At 50.0% G+C, this 17178-nt stretch overlaps 1 protein-coding gene across 1 annotated transcript in view; it reads right to left on the bottom strand.

The window, feature by feature from the left end:
- Positions 1-17178, bottom strand: part of LOC133341180 (ADP-ribose glycohydrolase MACROD1-like) — a 59633-nt gene that overhangs the window by 27399 nt on the left and 15056 nt on the right. The window lies entirely within an intron of this gene.

Below are 17178 nucleotides of genomic sequence, written 5' to 3'. Positions count from 1 at the left end.
TCTGATTCTGACGTACTTCTCTTGGCTCCTCAGACTAAACTAAACAATTTTAATTTTACCAGGTAAGGCCCACTGAGCTATACAGCTCTTTTTCAGAAGCGACCTGCCCACAAAGGACAGCTCAACGAAGTGGCTTATCATGTGGAAATGTATAGCAGCCAAATACTCTGAATGTACGTCGATTCTTAATGCGAGGAAAAAATGCGGAGGACCCGGAGAAAAATTCACACAAACACGGGCAGAGAAAGAGAGAGAGGCACGCACACTCCAAATATACAGCAGCAAGCGTCACTGTCGGGATCAAAACCAATGAACCTCCTGTATACCAGGCGAGGGAGTTAACATCTCCTAGCCACCGTGGCGCGATTACGCGGCGAGCGCCTGGAAAAGGCCCTTGTGCGGCTCACACAAGGGAGATGGGAATGGCCGGCGGCGTGTTCACACACGTCCACGTCCGTCTCCGGGTTGCTGACGATGGCCACGGGCACAACGCAGCAGCAGGAATTCATTTCACGCCGACACCCCTAAGGGGAACCCCCCCCCCCGATGCAAGGTTCCCTGTACGAATTTGCAATGTTGTTGTTTGCGCGTGGGCAGAAATCAAATGAGTCTTGCTGAGATCGTACGACTTGTGTGCTAGCCGTCGCACCACCCTACCGCTACATTAAAACCACAAAGCCAGCAATTTCCAATTGTGCGTATCGGTGCCGGGCTAGGTGCACCTTGCTAGCAAGTATCCTCATCGACTGTTGGGGGGGAAATGCTGTTCAGTGAGCACCTGCTAGAGCCAGCATTGCACCTAACGGGGTGGGGTACGGCCACTGATACGCACACGATCAAAGTCTTGCAAGCGCCGACTCTTACACATGGCACCAGGTAACCATTTAAGGCTAAGTCGACCTACAGCACACGAATCACTTGTGTATCATTAAGAGGGGCCCATTGCCCAAAACGTGACCCCGTTGTGCGCATATTTAGATTCAAGGCCGCGGTGTTTTTTGACGAACGTGCCGCGTTTTTTTTCCTTCTTCAAATTTGACTCGCGTGGAAAGTGCAAGCGCCGTGCTGAATTCCGTTATCTGTGCCCCCACTACCAAAGCGGCATCCCCGTGTAAAATCGTCTCCCGCACGCCAAGCGCGGCGGCTTTGCTCACACGCGTTCCGCAGCATACGGTTGGGCTGCGCGATAGGCCACGACAAATCCACACGATGCAACAACAACACCCCGCCATTCGCCGCTGACGGTGACGTCACCGCGGCGCGTGCGCCAGGCCAGGTGCACTTTGAGGCCACGTGAAGCGTCGAAGGCCTTCGACACACGACTTTGCATAAACGTGACGTGTGTGTGTGTGCGCACGCGCGCAAAGTCACACGCACACACAGATGTATTGACAGCTTTTATCCGGCAGCTGACATCAAAGTGGAACTACAACGGGTAGCTGTTCGCCACGAATCGTAGCCACGTGGACGACCGACGGCAATCAAAAAAATATTAATATCATAGAAAAACCCAGAGGCGGACGGGTCAGAGAGCACCGTGGGAATTGATGCTGTAGAATGCTCGCTTCCTGCTTGTTTATTGCCTATGCTTTACAATGAGGAGCAATATTTTCCGCGGCAAATGAAGAAAATAAAATACGACCGGAAAATGTCATTCTCCACGAGTGGCCTCTGGGAGGGGAATATTTAGGGGCCTCTACCACTGGGCTTAGCACCAAACAGTTCTAATAATTTTCGGCAATAAATAGGGGCGAATAAAACAAAATATATACGAACAAAACTTTATTAAGAGTGAGCCTTTCAAACAATGTGGAAACTCTGAACAAAAATAAAACTAGGCTTTGCATCAATGCGAACCTTTTTAGCAGCAGAATTACAACGATACATATAAAACCCCAAATCCCGTCATACATAATACACGTAACATTTCTTTTGATTGTAAGACCTTGTGAAACGATCAGATGAGCCATTTGTCAAAGCTTTAATCTTCAATGCAAATAAAAAAACCCATCCTCCCTGAAAAATAATATACAGTCCGTGAAGCAAATATCCTCCATATCTGGAGCCTCGTTAAAGCGAGACTCAATCAAACGCAAACATCTTGTGCTGCGTCACAGGGAACTAAACGAAAACTAGATTTATTTTACCAGGTAAGGCCCACCGAGTTTCAACGATGTGGCGGCTTATCGTGTGGAAATTTATAGCAGTCAAATACTCTAAACGAGTGATGTTGAGTCTAAATGTGGAGGGAAAAACCAGAGGACCTGAAGAAAAATCCACGTGACCACGGGGAGCACATGCAAACTCCAAATAGCCACGCGTTCAGGTCAGGATCGAACCCATGACCTCCTGTACCAGGCGAGGTAGTTAACATCTCGTCAGCGTGGCGCCCCGGCACGTGGCTTGGGAAACTAAATCCCGACACCGGCCAAAAGAATCACTACGAGGCTTTAACGGCAGAAACGTAACACCACTTCACGGGAACTCAATCGTAGTCATTCTACAGATAAGACTTCCACCATCATACAATGTGGAATTTCCGCAACTGGCACAGCCGTGTGAAATTTCCCAGGAGCGAGATGAGCACCGCTCTCTCACGGTCATTTCAGCCGGGATAGAATCGCTAAAAATAAAATTGCATCCGCCTCCAAGTTTAGAAGGAATTTTCAACAAATCTGCCTCTGCAAAACATCCGAACAGCGAACTCGGCAGCCCAAACGCTTTGCATCGAGCACACAAATCATCCCTCGGTGCGGTCCCAAACCGTAGGAAACTTTAATTCCCACCACTGGTTCTGAACTCCCAATGGAGTCTGGCAATGCACAGCGTCTACCCTAATTCAGCGAAAAGGTTGGAAACACAGCCAGGATTTTTTCGGGGCACGAAAAGTTTCGTGAACGTTTGTGGAATCTCTAATGCCCTTGGTCCAACATTCCCAAGTTGCCCCCCCCCCCCCCATCTTAAGTGGTCCGAGCCTTGCCGCTAGCTAAGCATCAAAGGCCACGTCGCCTGCTTACTGGTAGATGTCAACAAACCCACTTTCGCCTGATCCAAGATCAATGTATTCCCCTTGCTCTCTGGGTGTGGTGTAAAAGAAAGAATGCATCGCTGCCCTTTGGTAGCAAGGGAGAACCGATATATGCGTGGGAATATATGTATTTAGCAAGTTTATATTTATTTTTCATATTCCAATTATGTCTTGAGATTAACACATGAACACGGGGGAACTCTAGATAAACGGTGTGTGGGGAAAACGGCCCGGCAAGGTGAAGTCACGTAACGACTACTTAAAGTCGCTTCGAGCGGCGTTTTAACCGCGCTCGGGCTCGGGACAGCTAGTTTAATGCCCTATAAGAGATTGCTAATGGCATGTCAATCAAACAGACATTTTGAAGCCTCGAGAGCTGGAATAAGATGAAGTGAGGGGAAACCAGATTTAATGCGGTGGCTACTTTGGCCAGCCACTGAGGACTGGTCTGACATCAACAAATCTTCTCCTCGGAGAGAATTTGCTTTTATCACTGGCGGCTGAAGCCCCCGGATTCAAACTCAAGGTTCTTGATGCTGGCCCAGTGCTCTGACCCGAACAAGTTGGCCTCCTCTTCCTACGGAACCGTTAATATACAAGTAAGCAGCTGTGAAGCCTTGTGGTCATGAATTAACGCTTCGTTTATAACAGCCCGGGGGATGTGCTGCCGTGATGGAATGGCCATCACGCTGGGCTTGCAATCCAGATGCCGTTGGTTCAATCTCGCGGCGAGGCAGCTGAAGCGATGGGCAGGTTTGTCGAATCCGATACGCCACTTCCAACTCGGCAGTATAATGGCGGCGGTGGCGCGGTTCGTAGATTGGCGGGTCAAGTGCGGTGGGGCAAAGTGTGGGTACTCCTCCATCTCCCCGGATGTCTGACCAGTGTGGAAGAGGAGGTGAAGATACCACCGAGATGGGCCTGGCCAGAGCTTCCTCCAGTGCAGCAAGCGATCGTAGAACCAAACTATTACCTCGTGTTTTTTTTACCTTTTATAACAGCCGAGCCGTTGGTAAGCTCCCCACTGGCCCAGTATGCATGCATGTCCATGCCTCGTAATTTATGTTGTTACCAAAGCACTTAATACCCCCCTGCAAAGTGGATGTCCAGGAGCCTTGGCATCGTTTGCAAAAGTTGACCACGATGTGGATGAGCTCCAAATTGAAATGAATCTCACACACACACACGCGTGCGCGCTCGCATGTACATAAGGTTGCAGTGGAAGCACAGTGGTCCATGCACCAAGCTGTGAACCCGGCAATGTAAGGATGTATGTTCAACTTCTTTCGCGTCATACGTAGCCAACCGCACTAATCGGAGGTGCGGGGGAAGGACAACAAACTAAACACACACAAAGAGCAGTTCGAAAGAAATCTGTTTTCGATCGAGCTTTAAAAGCGCACACCTTCCCAGCGGCTTCCTAATATCGTATGGAAGAGCATTCCAGACGGCCGCAGGGGCGCGTCTGAAAGCGAACGACGCGGTGACCGTCTTTGACTCGAGTGCGGCGAGCGGCCACGGCTGCTGATCGCTGATCAGTGGGCGAGCGGCAATATGAAGCGGTGCCGCTTGCCACCACCGGGCTCCGTCGTTCACCGACTCCCGGCGACGAGTGTCGAGCACGGTCAAACTACGGCCACGAGCGGCGCACGGCGCCGAGAGGCTTTAATCCAGCAGCGGATTGAGCAAGGGATGTACGATGCCTCAGGGGGCTTTTCCTGGTGGGATGGTGATGGGTTAGTTTCATTAGTATGTCTTTGGGTGATTTGTTGCCTTTCTTGTACTGTGAACTCCCATCGTGTTTTTGTTTGTATTGTTTGTTGTTATAATGTTCTGGCCCGACCCAACTGAACATCTGTGAACCAAAGAGCTTCATAAGCTCATCGGGATTCCTCCAGTATAAATACATTTTCTAATTCTGACACGGGTCTGGATGTCCACGTACAAGACGCACGCACGGGAGCTTTCTCAAGTGAAAGACGCACGCACGCACGCGCACACACACACACACGCACGCACACCGAGTAGCGCTACATGCATGCAAGACACGGTCAATATACCGAGGCTTTAAACTGGCAGCTGTGTGTTTATTTAAAGTCTTTATATTTATTTGGCGATTGCCGCGATACTTCTCAAGTGCGACCACGGCAACTGCGCTGCTGCTGCTGTTGTTCTGTGGTGAGCGACTAGAGGGATGTGGGCCCACCGTCTCCACCGCCCCCCCCCCCCCTTGCGATTCAGGGCCACAATTTCACCCAACAATCACTTGTTGTTGAACAGTGGTGAATTGTGGCCGTGAGGGTCACATTAATGAATTCCACGTAGAGTCTAAAATATAACAATGATAATCCATGAGGTTTTTGTTGGGTTAGGTCGGGTCAATTATAAAAGTGTCGTTAAACTCGCCACCACCCGTCACAGCCAATTGGTAAAGATCTGTCACGTAGACAAAACGTGCCAATTCGTTACTAGTTCATCGAATTAACATTTTTTAAAACTAATTTTATCTAACCCAAAACACCTATATTATGGATAATATTGGTCACGAATGCCTACATGTTTAATAATAATAATAATAATTTACAGCCCTTTGTCAATCCTCTACTGGATGACGGCTTCCCCCGCGCTATGCCCATGGCGAAATTTGTTCGACCATACTTCACCACGCTGGTCAATGGGGGTTGGTGAAGGGGAGGGCCTGGGACCGCTTGAGATATCGCCTCACCACTGATGCGAGTGGTTGCCGGGTTCACGGAGCAGTACGCTCACCCAAATCCAACACCCAGCTAACTGATTTCAGCTAACTGATTTCGAAAAGTGTATTGGTTTAGCCATGTTTGTTTGTTGTAGTACAGAGTTAGACTGATGGCCTTGATCTAAGTTGTCTTGTGGTTGTTGTTGGTTATTTGATTTGCATCCCACTGGGATTTTTGCACACTGCGTTGGTGTACGGTGTTTTTTTCTGCAATATTTTGCTGTCTTTTCTTGGATTTTCTGTTTGCACTCGGTCACATATTCACTTTAAGATGTTTTTTTGTTCATGTTTTTGTTTCATGTTTGTTGCGGTTGCACCCGATTCAAGAGCCGAATGGCTCACAGGGCTATACCTAATAAATGAACTTGAACTACCCCGCGGCGTTATCATAAATGCACGCATCACGAACGTGAACGGAGTCGATTGCAGCCTGACGAATCGACGGCGCCTTGTCGCAGAACGCCCGCCCGCCCGGCCAACGCGTTGCTCCACACACCGCCGCTCCTCGAGACCGGGGGCTTTCGAAGGACATTCCTCTAGACGCGCCGCCGCGGTCTCTATCAGCCGGCGAGTAAATTGAGACGGACAATTTGGCAGCGAGTGCTCGGTGCATGGGAATAATTAGTGGAGCTCATTGTTACCTGGGCCCTTTGATTAGAACACCAGACTCGTAATTGGATGATTGCGAGTTTGAATCCCAGTGGGGGGCGGGGGTTCAATTGGGCTTACAATCCCTTGGAGGACAATACGCCGAGTACCGCTTCACTGGTAGCCCGTCCGCAGCCCGCCAGCCAGTTGTTGTACAGAGAATGGCTCCTGCCATGTGGCGCCATGGTGGCTAGGAGATGTTAACTACCTCACCTGGTATACAGGAGGTGGTGGGTTTGATCCCAACCCCGACCCCTGCTGTATATTTAGAGTTTGCGTGTCTCTCTCTCTCCGTGGTCATGTGGATTTTTCTCAGGGTCCTCTGGGTTTTTTTCTTCCGCATTAAGAATCGACGTACGTTCAGAGTATTTGGCTGCTATACATTTCCACATGATAAGCCATGTCGTTGGGCTATCATTTGTGGTCACTTCTGAAAAAGAGATGTATAGTAACTCAGTGGGCCTGAAATAAAAAAAAAAGTGCAGTACTGAAAGAGAAAAGAATGCATTTCATCGAGCAAAGAGCGTAGAATAAATCACTGTCACGCTAGTTCATCACGAAAGCCTCACCACTCCCAAGACTCTTCCAGGAAGGTCCTGAAAATATTTTTTTTCCCAGGAGGGAGCGCGGCGGTCTTGCTGTGCGCAATTACAAATTTGAGAAATCAGCATTGGGATTCCTTGGCCAGTAGGAAGTTACATTTTAAGTTTTTTTTTAGTTCGATGGAAAGAATTCGGAGAGCCAGGAGGAAACCCATCCCAAGAAGAGCAAAGGAACAAGCTCCACGCAGAAAGGCACCCCGAGTCAGGAATCAAACCCAGGACTCCCTGCTGTGAGGCAAGTGTGCCACCATTCCATCACCCTGCCGCACTAGAATGTGAGGCGAACACAAAACGGCTACAAAGTGCGTGCTCTGCATCCACATTTAATGGAGGCAAATCCATTTGTAATCAAGGCTTTGCAATAACTTCACTTGAACAAGGCCGTCGCATCTAGCTTCAAGCATCGCTCGTCGTAATGTGCATCCACTCTAAATAATGAGACAAATAAAAAATTGGCGAATGTACCTAACATAAATGGTAAGACTTTTAAGCATGACGACGCACCATAGATCTATCTGCCTATTAGCGAGGTACCCAGACATGGGTAAATGTGTTTTCCATGAAACCCACCCCACCTATAATTATATTTATTGTGGCTAATAGCAAGGATTACAAATTAAGTTGCTGCTGTTGTTGTCGGTGAAACGGACGCACTATTTTCTTTTGTGATCACCGCATTTAGAGTGGCTCCGTTAAATTAAACACGATGATCACACGTGATCCCAGGTACCAAGCGGCTAATCCCAAACACGCTGCACTTAAATACGTGATCAGGTAGGCCTTGCCGCCCTCGCGAGCAGCTGTGCCCGCATGATTTTTTTTCTCCCCATAAATACCTTCTCTCCCCCCTCCCCGCCACCGCCGGCGGTCTTCCATGAAACGTGAGCGCTGTGTGTGCGCCCCGGGTTCAAGAGCACAAAGCGTCGGTACACGGCGGCGGCGGCGGCCGTCCAAGTCCACGCGTTCGTTGAGCGGCAATTGACAAATATTTACTTGCCTTATCGGTTTACAGCTCGCCGCTGGAACAACCTTTTACAGTCACTGTTCAGCAACTCGTATTTGCCCGAGTCAATATTAACATGATCATCACCGAGCTAGAGGCTTGAATTTACTCGTAAGAATTAACTAAATGCATTATTTTTTTACGTCTTACAAAGGTAGCTTTACCCCATCGAACACCCACAAATGGCATTTCTGTGTGTTTCCTTGATTTAAATTCTGCTGCAAGGGCCTTATTTGACACCAATGAGGGTTAGGGCAATAACGGGTTCCAAGTGTCACCATTGCCAATCTAGGCTCGAGATAGGGTTGGTACCCTATAGGTGTGGTGCCCTATAGGTTCTGGAAAGGGTTGGTGCCCTATAGGTTCTAGATAGGGTTGGTACCCTATAGGTGTGGTGCCCTATAGGTTCTGGATAGGGTTGGTACCCTATAGGTGTGGTGCCCTATAGGTTCTGGATAGGGTTAGTACCCTATAGGTTCTGGATAGGGTTGGTACCCTATAGGGTTGGTACCCTATAGGTTCTGGATAGGGTTGGTACCCTATAGGTTCTGGATAGGGTTGGTGCCCTATAGGTGTGGTGCCCTATAGGTTCTAAATAGGGTCGGTACCCTATAGCTGTGGTACCCTATAGGTTCTGGATAGGGTTGGGTACCCAGGGCATCGCTTCAAACAGCACCCTGTCCCCGTGCAGGCTCCTGCCCCGCACACAACCCCCATGTTTACCGTGGCCGCCAATTATTTTTTTATTTTTCCATAAAGTTTGAAACTGGGCGGTCTCGCTCAAATTTTTTAATTTGCCTAAAAAAGAAAAAAAAATTGCCTCGATTTTCGACAGAGAAAATAAGAAAAAACGAAGCAAGTATTCCTAGGAGAGGTGAATGGAAATAAATGAGAGCACAGGCATTAGCCCTGAACCCTAATAATACCGGCGGTGCCTTTGGGATTTGAATAAAGGCCCGAACATTGAGGCTGAACGCCAGTCTCGGATTACAATGCAATGTCGGATTCACAGCTACCCACTGCCCCCATAATTCACAAACGTGGGGGGACAGCAACCGTCGTGAAATTAAGGTCAAAATCATCTCGGTCAGTTCCTAAGAGTTTTTTTGTTTGCTGCCCGCTTGGAGTTTTGGGATCGTGGCCCTGGTGCACATGAACCTTTGATAGAAAAAACAGGGCGATTGTCAATTTAACACGTGGCAGGCTTTCGCGACCAATATTATTCATAATATAAGTTTTGGGTCAGATCGCTTTATTTATAAATGAGTCGTAACCCTCCACCACCCGACACGGCCAAACAGTAAAAAATGTGTCACGTTTTTCAAAGGACAAAATAATTCACTTCTTTAGCCCACCGGTGTGCTGAAGAGAGAAATTTGAGTACGACGTTTAGCTGATAATTACAATCGGCTTCATCAGGCAAGAATGAAGAAGCTCTCCTGTTGCTTCCGGTCCGTGTTTGGTTATACATCTCGTGAACGGGTTCGTATGATCTTCCCTGGGAAGACGAGAACGCAGCTTTCCCCACTTTGGGTCATTCACTTAGGCAACAGCCTCGAAATTGAACAATATTCGTGTACAGCCCCTTTCTGTCAATCCATTTCTGAAGCCTTTCCCCCACGCCGTGTTGGTCATGGAGGCTATCTGACCATAATTCGCCATGCTGGTCGGTTCGGGTGGGTGATGGGGTCGCTGGATACCGACGCTGGTCATGACCGGGAATTAAACTCATGTCGCGGAGTACGTGGCACAGCGTGCAATCCCCTACGCCAAACTCTCCGCTGTTACGGTGTACAAACGTCAAAAAACGTAACCGCCATTATTTTTAGGAAAGCTTTTGGGAACAACAAGCAGGTTCATTTGTCTCACCAATTGTGCTTCATCGTATATTTATCATGGGAGATTTAAGGCAGAACAGTCATGAAATGAACATGCACGCTCAATGCGGTCTACGTGGTGATCTGGGCGTGCGCGCTTCCGAATTCCTGCACTCACTGGCACGTCGATGGCTCAAGCTCCCACCGATCCCACTGCTGCCACCGCGTGCCCACCATGGCCAGCCTACCCAGCATGCCCAGCCTACCCAGCATGCCCAGCCTACCCAGCATGCCCACCGTCCCACCCCTGTAGCTATATAGCTCAGTGGCGCTGCCCGCGCCGGCCAGCGGCAGCGAGTCGCAGCGCCGGCCAGCGCCGGCTCCTCCTCGGCTGTCTCTCCGCTGCGCAGTGCGCACACACACATGCACACACACAAGCGCGCGCACAGCCGCAGGATGATCTCCTACAAGAGATAGCCGCGCACGCAGGTGACCACGGGGAGTTTATTACTTCTGGAAGGGTGGATAAAGCCGACAAGGGAGAGAGAGAGGGGAGAAATAACAGCGGCTGAATGTCCACTTAACCGGGCCCTCGTGTGGAATGAGACCTGCGTTCTCTCTTGGAGCCGGTGTCAGGCCTATAATCGCCCTGCTTCTTACCAGCTCGGGTCGTGATCCCTTTTAAAGGATCTCTCTTCTTTCCTCTCGGGGGGCCCCGGTAATTAACGTGTAAACAATAGCTCCGGGGGCAACAATGCCAAGTGATGATGGCGCGACCAACGGGCCACATCGCCTTCAGCAGAAGCGCGCCCCGTTTCACCGTGACCGGTTTGGAAGCGTTTTGTTAACACGAAGCGCAACGGCGTCTTCGATGCGAGCCAATCGGGCGTGCCTCAAGACGCGTTATTTATGCCGCCGTGTTACAAATTCACCCAGGCAGCGATTTGATTGGTCACGAAGAGGTGCCACGATTTGACTTCAAAAACAGATAATTTTAATCTTTGTTCTTTTGCCGTGAGTCTTATTTACATCGCACCGTCCGTATCGTTGGGACCGTCCATCTCGTGTCATATACTCCACGCGATCTTTGTACAAACGTTATTCAATTCAAAGGTGGCAACCCTGTTCTGACAGAGAGACGAGTGGCTCTCATTAGCGCGTTTTGACCCAACTGTTATTGGGCTTGGCAGTGGTCTTACCCAGTCTTTTGTGATAAAGTCTCTTTATTTAATTCTTTACAGCTCGCTCTCACTCTCTCGCTCGCTCTCTCTCTGTTCATTTTCTCTTGAGATCCGTTGCTCTCTCTCACTTTCTCCCCCCCCCCCCCCCTCTTTTTGTTCCCTCTCGCAATCTCTCCAGCGACCTCCCCCGTTGTTCCCGATCTGTATCTCCCCCTGTTCGCACTCGCTCTCTCACTCTCTCTCACAAGATTTCTCTCTTGCCGGCGTCGCTCTCTCGCGATCACTCTGCCAATCTGTTGCTAAATCTCTCCCGTGATCCCAGTAATCAGCGGGGAATTCTAACGTAACTAGGTAACAATTCACTCCCCCCTCCACGGTTTGATGAACTGTCAAAATTCGGTTCACGATTCCATTCAAGAATTAAATTGCGGCGCAGATAGAATCTACAGTGGCGTGAATATATAGAACCTACAGCAGTATAAACACACAAAGTACAACACCCTGGAAGTACATGCGTGAATTGATGCGGTTGCGAGCGTAACAAATCAATTTTAATCGCAAAATCTAGATTTTTTTAACAAATCTTAATCCCCATTTTCTTCACATGTGCTAATCCATGGCGATTAATATTACCGCTGTAAATGCGCGTGTTCCTTCTACCTTACACATTCATTCCACTTGCTCACGCCATTTCTTTTTCATTTCTGCCATCGTTCGATATTGCGTCCCGAGATTACACCCATATGCGGGGGTGCACGTGTAAACCGTACAATTATCATCGCGAGCAGCCACATTAATACCGCCTCCGCGAACGTGACGCTGGCGACGTGACGCTGGCAGGCATCTACGATCACGCGGCGGCTGCTGCGGCTCACTGCTCGGTTGCGATGCCTGCGGGCTGCGTTTGCTTGCAGCTCAACTGATGTCAACCCATGTGTCAATTACAAAACTATCCTGGCCTCTCAGGTAGCCCCGCTCCATATCCCCCCCACCCCTCCAAGCTTTGAGACAGCCAAGGCACACGCGCGCGTGCATATGCGCGCGCGTGCACGGTGCGTGCGAGTGCCTTCGATTTGTGTAGGGGGGGGTAGCGCAGTTGTTATCGCACCGCGCTATGAAGCGAACCACCTGGGTTGGATTCCCGCTCGGGGCCAACATTAGACTAGTATTTGAACGGCTCTTGGGCCTCTCCGAGGGCGACTAAGCTCTCGACGAGCACCTCGTGCGGTGTGTAAAACATCGCCGCTCGGGAGACAAATGCGGCCGGGTGCTTTGCTGACCACGTCCCCCCCTCGTGCGCCGTGCCGGCCTTCGTGGGTGCCGCTCGCTATCTACGTAGGGCAACACAGGGGAGGGTCGCCTTTGTATTTTTGCCTTTGCTCTTGGATGCAGCACTCGAGTCGAATTGCACGATTAGCTGTTCGAAAAAATTACGATGTCGATTCGCGTTTAATGGCCACGGTAATGCTGCCCGAGCGTGCGGCGCTCGCGATTATCGTTATTAGCGCTCATAAAGACCATGTCTGGCACGCCGAGTGAAGCTGCAGGAGACGTGAACCGCATTGCAGCGCTCGCAGGTGGTGGCTGGCTGACTCACGGGGTTGGGGGGGGGGGGCCCAAATAAAACCCTACATTTATATTTACGCCAGAACAATGGGGGCAGCCGCGCCGAACACGGAGCGCTCAAACCGCACGCCTCCGTACGACAAGCCCGAGCAGGTTCTCGCGTGCGGAACGTTCGGCGACCTCGGTGCGACGGCCACCAGCGATCGAACGCCAACGCCGCCGCCGCCGCAGCAGCAGCAGCTTCTCGCACCGCGTTGCTGCTGGGCCACGCACGTCGCTCGGTCACACCGGGAGAAGCTTCCCGCCGCGTGGAGAGAGAGACGACACTCGACATCGGGTGCCTCGCTCGCTAAGGGCACTTGCCCCCAAACAGCGTGTTTTGAAGGCTATATGGGGGGGGATCTTCATCTTTCGCGAACCAGCGAGCGGAGCTGGACGAGTGGGGCGAAAGACAAATACGCGCCATGTATAAACAGAGACTGTACGAGATTTACACTCGAGTTCATATCGCGGCTTTTGCAGCGCCGTTATAAATCCCCTTACCAGGTTTAAGTACACTATGACATGTCAAGTAATAATTCACATTCCAAACTTAAAAGTCCAATAAGTTGAAGGTTCACGAGGGTATTTCAAAATCCTGTCTTGAGATCAAGACTTGTGTGGAATACTTAATCCTAGGCATTTAGTCAAAGCCAATCTTTTAAATGTACACTGTAACTTCACACACGACCCACGCATATAAATCGAGCCGCTTGTTTACCCAAGCTGGTTTCTCAACGTCAGAATCAGAATCTTTATTCGGACTGGAGGAATGCGATGAGCTAGGAAGCCCTTTCTCACAGATGTCCAAGTGTAAACGCGCACGATAGCATGTCACCGAAGGAGATGCAGCTTAAAGGATGCACACTTCGGGGGGGGGGGGGGAAATAAAGAAAAATGATCCACTCGACATACGAGCAATGTGGGCCACAGATGAATGAGATGTTTGAATGGACCGGACCGAATCTGTGGGTCACAGCCTTGAACCACTGTGGTGGAGGAAGACTGACGTGCCATGACACGCAAATGCCAGCACCGTCTGCGGGCCCTGCCACCGCAGTCGGTTTAGCGCCCGCCAGACTTCACCAATCTCGCCAGCGTTGTCCAAACATCTCAAGAGGATCGCAGAGCTTGGGAAAATGTTAGCGCCATTGCCGTCTGCTTTTTCAAGCTTGCCTGTGGCTTGCTGAACCTCTCAATTATTCTCTCTGTCACTTTATTATGCTATAATTGTTATTATTGTTAAAGCTGGGCAACCCAAATAAGTTAGATTACTCTAACGATTATCGGTTTGATTGCCCAACAAATCGGATTTAATACAACATATTTGGGGACAAAGTCGCACTTATGTTCCCACGTGTGCCGCTCGATGGTAGGTTAGGGCTTAGGGTAGGGTTAGGGTTATCGGCATCGCCAGCCGGGTCGTGATGGGCGAGGCTCGTACAGGGGTTGCCCGCTTCGGGAGGCAGGACGTAGGGTGGCTACCACCTTTAAAGTGACCTGAATAAGTGACCACGAAAACTCGTTGATTATAAATCTTAGTCCACTCAGAAATGTAACCGACAAATCCGGCCGAGCTCCAAATCTAACGATGCACAACGGAACTACGGAGACACGCTCTGCTGCTGCTGCTGCTGAGCAGTCGGTGCAAACAAGTCGAGTGAAACCTTCTGGTCGGTCACGTGACAAGGCTGCCTCTTCTGGAAGTCAGTTGTTGGGTTTTTTTCTCTTCCATTTTATGTCGACTCTTCTCTATCGCGGCGAATGGTGCCGGAGGGAACATGCAAACACGCACGGCCCTTTCCTCGACAAGGGCCTACCCCAACACCACGCAAGGTCGTTGGTGGTGGGGGGGGGGAGTCCACCATACTTCGCCACGCTCAACCACGCGGGTTAGCGCAGGAGGGCAGCGTGGACGTCGGGAGCACAGCACCGCACAACGATGGCACTGCGCTCGTGCTGTAGATACGGATGAGCAACCTCACGGTTGGCAGTTGGTGTCCTTGCCTACGTCAGTAACATTCACGAGCGATGGAGTTGTCAAGGGTGCTCGCTCTCTGCTGCAAGGTGGACGTGAGAGGAGCGATGATAGCAGTTCATCACATGACCATGAGGGATGGCAACGGCCTGGTGGAGGCCTTCATCCAGAAGTGGATTGAACATGGTCGCTGCTGTTTATGACGATCAAAGCGTGCTCTCCGCCAGAAAGTTGACATCAAAGACCCCGTGACGGGCAGTTTCGAGGCAGGCTCATGGCACTTGGCACCGCATTCATGCCCAAATCACAAATCCTATACTCACGAAAACTATAACTGTAAGAGTGTAATAATTTGCTGTCCATAATGATGGCGAGTAGGGTTTCTATTAAAAAAGAGATAATGGAGGTCAAACGCCTCTCATCTAGTTAATATTCAAAGTGCCTCCATGCGATAACAGGCACCGGGTTCCTGGGCATCCCTGCTGGCGGCCCGAAAGCCAATTTGGTGGAAATTCCACACTCTTATGGTGGTGGGGGGTCTACATACGAAGAGGACGGACCGCCGTTGGGGAGATGGAGCGATGGAATCGGATAGTGTGCAGCGGGTGCTGGGTGTAATATTCCATCGCTGGGACGTGAGAGGTGGCCTGCTGTTTGGGGACGCCTTCATCTAGCAGCGGACTGACCCTGGCCGATGAGGGTTCCCATCTATGAATAATAATGCAGCCATTAGGAACGTCTCACCAAGAGGTACTCATTTGTAGGATCGCTCATTTATACATTATGGATTATTTAATTCCAAGCGTGCATCTCTCCGAGCACCTTTCGGATTTCCTTATATTTTCTTCGTCAAGTGTCCGTGTTTATGATCAATACCATCCGTGGGTCGTATGCTGTGAAAACATTCTTCATAAGCTACAACGGTGCGTTGATTTTCATTCTCAAATTCAATGGCACTCCAAGGCAGCTCTTGTTAGCCTCTTTTATTTCATCATATCGACCACGACTTTCATCCTGAGATATGTGCGCTTGGAAATGCATTGAGAGGCAGAAAGAGGATCGTGTTAGTCAGGGAATAAAAACACAAATTAGAGACATCGTATTGAATTTTGAGGGCAATACGTGGGGCGTGGGCATGACAAGTGGTTGATGGCCGATGGACGAGGCCGGTTGAGGAACGGCAGCCAAAAGAGAGAACCGTGTCCTGGAGGGCGACCACCACAGAGATTGAGATTAGCGCATCTGCAGATGTGAGATGGATTGATCTATCAAAAGACAGTGTATATATGTAGAACTTCTTTCGTAACCTTGCCAACACAAAAAGCAGTTCTAAATAAATTAGTTTTCAAACTAGATTTGAAAGTCCACAGCCCCCTGTGGCTTCCTAGCATCGGAAGGGAGAGCGCGTTCCAGACAGCCGCAGAAGCGCATCTGAAAGCGTGCGATGCGGTGAACATCGTCTTTGTTCGATGGCCAGCAGTCAAAATCCGCTGCTGTTTGCGAGGATGATCGAAGCTCATGTGATGGTTAATGCCCCTTGACGAGATTGGCAAAATATTGATTTTGACAACAGTGATGAAATAGCGACGGAGTGGGGGAGACCTTCATCCAGCAGTGGATAACCAATGGCTTGATTAGAATGAGGATTATTGCATTGATGTCATATAAAGCGTGACGAACCCTATCTATATATATGCTATGCACACTTTTCAACTGACCGACAAGTGTAAATATTTTATAAGTTATACGGAAAAAAACTGAGAAAAGAACATACTAACCAATGGTGATGGGTTCTGCAGTATGCAGTCACCCCACAAGCACACAACTTGTAATCACGAAGATTATATATGAGTGTGCCTGTGTGTGTTGAGGCGTTAGCAGGCACTTGCTGACAATACTTGTCTCAACAATCCGTCCAATACGGACGTGACGACGCACAGATTACCATTGATCCTGCATCAATATTGTGCGTTGTCAGAATCAACGTTTTTCGATCGGCATTCGTCGGATGTGGGTGGAGCGTTGACACAGCAGGGCGAGCCTGCTGCTGCTGCTGCTGCACGCCGAACCCAGCGGGGCCTCGCTTTCACTGCTGGCCGTGGCGAACGTCAGTGCCGAGTGATATCTGAACCAGAGGTCGCAACCGGGTACCCGATACCCGTACCCTACCCGATACCCGGCTACCCATACCCAGCCGGGTACCTGTTTGCGACCCTGGTGCGGCCGGGTACGGGTACGGGTAGACCGTGAGTCACCGGTGAGTAACCGTTTGTCACTCATTTCGGTTAGGGTACGGGTACGGGTAGCGTACGGGTACCCATACCCGGCCGGATACGGGTACGGGTACCCGTTTGCGACCCTGGTGCGGCCCGGTACGGGTAAGGAATCAAAACCCGTTTGCGACCTCTGATCTGAACCAGGTCTGGGCATCCTCTAGGTCAGGGGTCGGCAACCAAAATAACAAGAAGAGCCATTTCTTTCCAATTCGGTACAAAATTCAGTATTTCAAGAGCCGCAATGCATCTGAGTACATACTGTACATACGTGGGCCTGACCTGGTA

The sequence above is a fragment of the Lethenteron reissneri genome, chromosome 11 (assembly GCF_015708825.2).
Source record: "Lethenteron reissneri isolate LAM-NWPU_2019-01 chromosome 11, ASM1570882v1, whole genome shotgun sequence".
In the NCBI taxonomy this organism is placed as follows: Eukaryota; Metazoa; Chordata; class Hyperoartia; order Petromyzontiformes; family Petromyzontidae; genus Lethenteron; species Lethenteron reissneri.
The sequence above is the reverse complement of the archived record's forward strand: the minus strand, read 5'-3'. Positions and strand labels throughout refer to the sequence as shown.